The sequence below is a fragment of the Galeopterus variegatus genome, unplaced genomic scaffold, assembly GCF_000696425.1.
Source record: "Galeopterus variegatus unplaced genomic scaffold, G_variegatus-3.0.2 Scaffold10426, whole genome shotgun sequence".
Lineage (NCBI taxonomy): Eukaryota > Metazoa > Chordata > Mammalia > Dermoptera > Cynocephalidae > Galeopterus > Galeopterus variegatus.
The window spans coordinates 12,384-19,216 of record NW_007736537.1 but is presented as its reverse complement, the minus strand read 5'-3'; the positions used below and the strand labels follow the sequence as shown (position 1 = coordinate 19,216).

Here is a 6,833-nt window from a genome sequence, read left to right as displayed (position 1 = left end):
AAAATGGTGTGCATTCAGTCCAAATGCTGGCAGGCTCAAGACCCAGGAAGACCCAACATTTAGGTTTGAGTTTCTGGCAGGACAAAAGTAATATGTCAGTTTGAAGGCAGTAAGGCAGGAAGAATTCTCTCTTACTTGGGGGAGGCTCAGCTTTTGTTCTATTCAGGCCTTCAGCTGATTGGATGAGGCCCACACTCACACCAGAAAGGGCAATCTACCTTACTCTTTATGCTAATTAAAATGGTAATCTATCCAAAAACACCCTCACAGAGATACCCAGAATAATTGTTGAGCAAATATCCTTGTATCCCATGGTCCAGTCAAGTTAACATAAAATTAGCCATCACAAGTTCACCACTTGTCAACTTGGCACCCATAAGTATCTCCTTAAATCACACTTAATTCCCAAATGAAGATATAACAAAGTCGTAATTCACTTATCATGAGGAAGCTATCCTGAGTACAACTGTAAAGACACTAACCCCTTCCCTAGAAGAGGAGGTAAAGTCTTTGAGTCATGTTTACTCTTCTCCTTGAAATACTATGATGCAAAGTTATCAGTACCTATAAACTATTACACAAAGTCATAAGATTAGATAATCTCTCCCATAAAAATTTGATAACCGTCACTTGTAAAATCGTGTAAACTGCCCACACCTCATGCACTTGTAGTACTAGTACTTCAGACCAAACTGCTATAAATTTGGGGTTCCCACCATCCCCTTTTCAGGTTTGATAATCTGCTAGAACAACTTACAGAACTCAGGAAAGCACTCTACTTACAATTACTGGTGTTTTTTTTTTTTAAATAAAGGATACAACTCTGGAACAGCCAAATGGAAGAGATGCACTGGGCTGGGCAGATTATGGGGAGGAGGGATAAACACAGAGCATCTCTGCCCTCTCTGGGAGAGCCACCTTTCCAGAACATCAGTGTGTTCACCAACACAGAAGCTCCCCAAATCTCATTGTTCAAGAGAGTGTATAACTCAGTCTCCAGCCTTCCTCCCTTATCATCAGGAAATTCCAAGGGTTTTAGGAGCTGTGTGTCAGGAACCACAGACAAACACCAAATACAAACGTATGTTTTACAGACCACAGGGAGTATTAACAAAATGAAAATCTAGTTCTCTGAAAAACTAAAAAGAAAGATAAGTCTCAAATACTGATTGAGAGAGAGAGAGACTTAATGAACATAATGAGAATAAATAACTTTATATACTCCAGAAATTGAGAATGTTGTGATATTTATTAACAAGCAAATTTGAAACCTATTAAAAATGATACATTTCTGAAAAAATGGAGAATGCCAAAATTGGCTTAAGTAGAACAGTAAGCATTAAGGAAATAGAAATAGCAATTAAAGACTTTGTCCCTTTTAACAAGCCCTGGGACAGAACCCTTAACCCATGGGATTTGTGCTAATTCAATACTGTTAATGTCGGAGTTGAATTGAATTGCTGGACACCCAGTTAATGTCAGAGAATTGGAGAAGTGATTGGTGTGTGGAAAAGTGACACATACGAGTACTTGGTATCAGAACCCTCCCTCCCAATTGCTTTTTGTTCTGTAAGTTGCTCCAGTGGATAAAAGGAAATCCCTTAATTCATTCTATAAAACTTTGTACCGTAAAAGATAGACAGTACAATGAAAGAAAATTACAAGCTCATTTAACTTAGAAACATAAACACAAAATCCTAAGTGAAACATTAGTTATCCGAATGTACCAGTGTATAAGATGAATCATATGCTAGTGATAAATACCCATTCGGGTTATGAGAATTCACTTACTTAGTGGTTTTATCTAATATCCTTCCTTCAATGTACGAGGCTTCTTGTTTGTTCACAAGCTGCATTTTAGATTTAGGGTGTCTTGCAAGCAGGTGCACTCTATGAGATGGGACCCAAATGGGGTCACCCTGGCAGGTGTGCCCTTGGTGTCTCTTCTATCAGGGGACTTGTGCTGGCTTACAGCACTGATCGTCTTCAACCTCTTGCCCCTTATGTGTCAACTTTCCAGCAAGTGTGATATACAATTTGCCTTGTTTCTATCAAGTTCCTTTGCTCTGTTTTGGGGGGGGGGGGGTTATTTCCCTTAAAGGTTAAATTAAATAACCATTGAGAAACACATATAGCCCTTCTTTGTGAGTATAGTCTTAAGTGTAAGTTATAAAATAGCTTTTTAAAAGACTTCCTTAGCTCCAGACCAGCAGAGGCAGCAGCAGGAGCAGCCACAGCCTGCACCCTCTTCCTCCTCTTCGTCCACCTGCTCCCGGCCTCCCACCTTTACCCTTCCCCAACAGCTCCCCTTTTCCTGTCAGTCACCTTGTGCCTACAGTTTTTGGCTTTCACCCCCACCAGTGACCAAAGACTTCACCACTCAAAGTCCAGCTCCCCAGAACACTGCTCGACATGGACACCGGTGTGGTCGAAGGTGGATAAATGTCACTTTCACCATCTGGTTACTTATGCATGGAAAGAAAGTTGGAAGTGTCATGGGAAAGAAAGGTGAATCAGTTAAGAAGATGCGTGAGGAGAGTGGTGCACGTATCAACATCTCAGCAGGGAATTATCCTTAAAGAATTATCACTTTGGCTAGACTCACTAATGCCATATTCAAAGCCTTTGCTATGATCATTGACAAACTGCAAGAGGACATCAACAGCTGTATGACCAATAGTACAGCTGCCAGTAGGCTCCTGGTCACCCTGAGGCTGACCTCCCTGCTAATCAGTGTGGCTCTCTCATTGGAAAAGGGGGTTGCAAGATCAAGGAAATACAAGAGTACAGAGGCTCAGGTCCAGGTGGCAGGGGATATGCTCCCCAACTAAATGTAGCAGGCCATCACTATTGCTGACATTCTACAATCCACAATTGAGAGTGTCAGACAGATCTGCGTGGTCGTGTTGGAGACTGTCTCCCTGTCCTACCCTTCCACCTCCCCGCAAGTGTGTGACCATCCCTTACCGGACCAAGGTGTCCAATTCTCTGGTCATCTTTGCAGATGTTCAGTTGACCAAGGTGCACCAGTTGGCAATGCAATAGTCTCGTTTCCCCATGACACGTGGCAACACCAGATTCAGTGGCATTTAATCCAGTTCTCCAGAGGTGAAAGGCTACTGGGGTTTGTGTGCATCCAGTCAGACTATTTCATATGAACTCACCATTCCAAATGATTTGATTAGCTGCATAACCGGGAGTCAAGGCACCATGATTAATGACATCTGTCAGATGTCTGGGGCACAGATCAAAATTGCAAATTCAGTGTAAGGATGTACTGATAGGCAGATTACCATCCCTGGATCTGCTGCCAGCATTAGCCTGACTCAATATCTAATCAATGTCAGGCTTTCCTTGGAGATGGGTGGCATGGGGAGCAGCTAGAACAATGCAGATTCATCTATTATCCCTTTCTCCTGTTCCCCACCACCCATGATCCTCCAGTGCAGTTTCCAAACAATCATTGATTCCAGGTTTTAAATAGTTTGTAAATTTTCAGTGTCTACACACTTGATCACCCACCGTGATTTTTTAATTAAAATGTTTTAATTCCTTTCTCCATTCAGCTCTTAATGCTGAGATCCATATTTAGTTTTATAAGCTTCTCCCTGTTTCCTTTCATTTGTTGTTTTGTCGTGAGTTTTTCTGTTTGACATGGAAATGTAAGAGTTGAATGTTAATACATTTCTGTTTAGTTATGTAATGTCAGGAAGTTTTCAAAAAAATTAGAAGATGGACTGGAAAAATAAACTCCTTAATGAGAGGAGATAAAACATTATATTATATAATTTATAAAGAGAAAAATGCCTTAGTAGGTTGTGGTCACAGAATGATTTTTAACTACTGAAGTAATCTGTCTATCTATTTTAACAGTATTTGGTGTTGCTTTAGTAAAAATAGGTGTTATTTTGATTCTGAGAATACGTAAATTATTTTCCTATTGAAATTAAAAGTGGGCCAACCCCATGGCTCACTCGGGAGAGTGCAGTGCTGGGAGCGCAGTGGCGCTCCCGCCGTGGGTTCGGATCCTATATAGGGATGGCCGGTGCGCTCACTGGCTGAGCGCAGTGCAGGCAACACCAAGCCAAGGGTTACAATCTCCTTACTGGTCCAAAAAAAAAAAAAAAAGTAATGGTATTTGGCTTAAGAGAACTCACTTTTATAATTTAGATTTTTCAAAAAGAAGAGAATTTTTCTAAGTTGAAGTGATCTTAACCTCATGATCAAATGAGATTTACCTCAGGAATGTAAGTATCTTCCAACAATAGAAAATCTATAAGTGTAATTCACTGAAATCCCTTTAAGGGACTTAAGAAGAAAAATTAACGCTTATTTTAATAGATGCACAAAAGCATTTGATAGTTATTTATATTTATTTGTAATAGATATTTATAATAAAAACTCAAAAACTAGGAAAAGAAAAGAGCATTAATATTTTTAAAAGGTTGTATGCCAAAATTCTACAGTAGTCATCGCACTTAGAGAAAGTATAGACACAGTTCTTTTAAGATACGGAAATGACAAGGATGCGCACTATCACCCCAGGCCAGCACACAAAGATAAGAAAAAGGATTAAGAAGAGTAAGAATTTGAAGGGAAGACACAAACTGTCAATATTTGCAGATCATATGATATTTGCATACAACCTAGCAAAATCAGGAGATTTTTCTCTGAAGTACCAAGCAAGAGATATGTGTTGGTTCATATGCATATTCAATTTTACTAGATACTGTCAAATTGTTCTTCCAAATTGACACTTGTACCTGCAATATTCTATAATATTTAGAATCAGGTCAGGTCTGATATAATTTTGAGGAGAATTGCCTGTTATGCCAAGTATTTGTCAAAAAATTAAAATTTTTATGTTCCCAAATTTGGCTCATATGATGACTGTGATATATCTGTCACTGTGATTGGAATTTTCATTTACTTGCTAACTAGTAGCATTGAACGTGTTTTCACATGGAGAATTATTTTAGTCATTCAAATATCATTTTATATGAATTGTTTATCCATATCGTTTGCCTGTTTTTCTACTGAATTGTCTTCCTTTTACTTTGAGGAATTCTTTATGAACTTTGGACACAAATTCTTTTATTGGTTTTATTAATTGGACATATAGTTTATGCCTTGCATTTTACTGTTTTAGGGTATTTTTTGTTACATTAAAGTTAAAAATTTTAATAGAGTTAAATTTATCAACATTTTTCTCTATAGTTTTTGTTTGTGTTTTTTTGTTTGTTTGTTTGTCTTTAAGAAATTCCTTTTGGGGGGGTTGTGGCTGGCTAGTAAAGGGATCTGAACACTTGACCTTCTTGACCTTGGTTTTAAGAAATTACTTTATACTCCATAGTCATGAATACATTCTTTCACATTTTCTCCTGAAAATGTTAAAGTTTGCCTTTTCACAGTTTTAATGAGCCTACTTGGAATTTGCAAAGGCATGCATGATGTAGGTATAGAAATCTTATTTCATGGGGTTTTTTTTTTTTTTTCAGTATAAACAATCATTTATTAAATTGTATTTATTAAGTATTTCTCATTTTCCATCAACTTGTAGTGACAATTTTATTATTTATCAAGCTTTCTTAAATTGGTTTCTGTACTCTTTCACTGATTTTGGTGGTCAATTTGTTTATACCTATGCAAACACTACATTGTGTTAATTACAATTGCTTTTTTAATAAACTGATATCTGCTAGGATAGGCTCCTTTATTTTGATCTTCTTCTGCAGATTTGGTTGCTTATTTTTGGCTCTTTGCTCTTCCATATAATATTTAGAATTAGTTTATAGAGGTCTGATAGAATTTTGGGGAGAATTACCATCTCTATGATATTAAACCTTTCTACTCATAAACATGATGTAATATTCCATTTATTCAGATGTTCTTTTATGTCCTTTAATATTTTGTAATGTCCATAAAAATCTTTTATATCTTGTATATTTTAGATGTTACTGCAAGTGGAATTTCTTTCTATTACATTTTTAATTGGTTATTATTACTGCTTTGGAGTACAATTGATTTTACATGTTGATCTTTATATTCATTTCCTAGGATTGCCATAAAAAAGCACTACAAGCTGTGTGGTTTAAAACAACATAAACTTATTCTCTCAGTTCTGGAGGCTAGAAGTCTGCAGTTAAAGTGTCAGAAAGCCTATAGTCCCTCCAAAAGCTCTAGGGAAGAATCTTTGCTGCTATTTTTTGGCTTCGGGCAGCCTAGGCATTCCTTGGTTCCCAGCAGCATGACTCCAATCTCTGCCTGTATCTTCACATGGCCTCCTTTTCTCTGTGTGTGTCTCTCTTGTTCTGTCTTCTTATAAGAAGTTCCAGTCATTGGATTTACAGCCCAAGCTAAATTGAGGATAACTTCACCTTGAGATCCTTAACTAACTACATCTGCAGACTCTATTTCTAAATAAGGTCACATTCTAAAGTTTCCTGTGAACATGTATTTGGGGGGGACACTATTCAACCCACAATTCTGTATAACACAACTTGACCAAGCTTTTTTATTACTTCTCATAATTTGTGGATTATCTATGTAGATGTTTATGTCATAATCAAATAGAGACAGTTTTTCTCATTTTCTGTCTCTTTCATTCTTTTTTTCCTCTTAGATGTTCTTACTTTTACTACAACTCCAGGAAAATGGTCAATAAGAACCGTGATAACAAACACCTTGCATTTGTTTCTAACTTTAGTTGAACTCTTCTAAACTTTCATAAATAAGTGCACAGTATTGATGTTTGGTATTAATAATTATCCTTCACACTAATCAAGTTTCCTTCCATTCCTAGCTTGCTGAGTGGTTGTTTTTACATTGTTTTG

General features: G+C 37.3%; 1 pseudogene; it reads left to right on the top strand.

The window, feature by feature from the left end:
• The first annotated feature begins 2,382 nt into the window (after nucleotides 1-2,382).
• LOC103609994 lies at nucleotides 2,383-3,384 on the top strand (annotated as a pseudogene).
• Nucleotides 3,385-6,833: the final 3,449 nt, after the last annotated feature.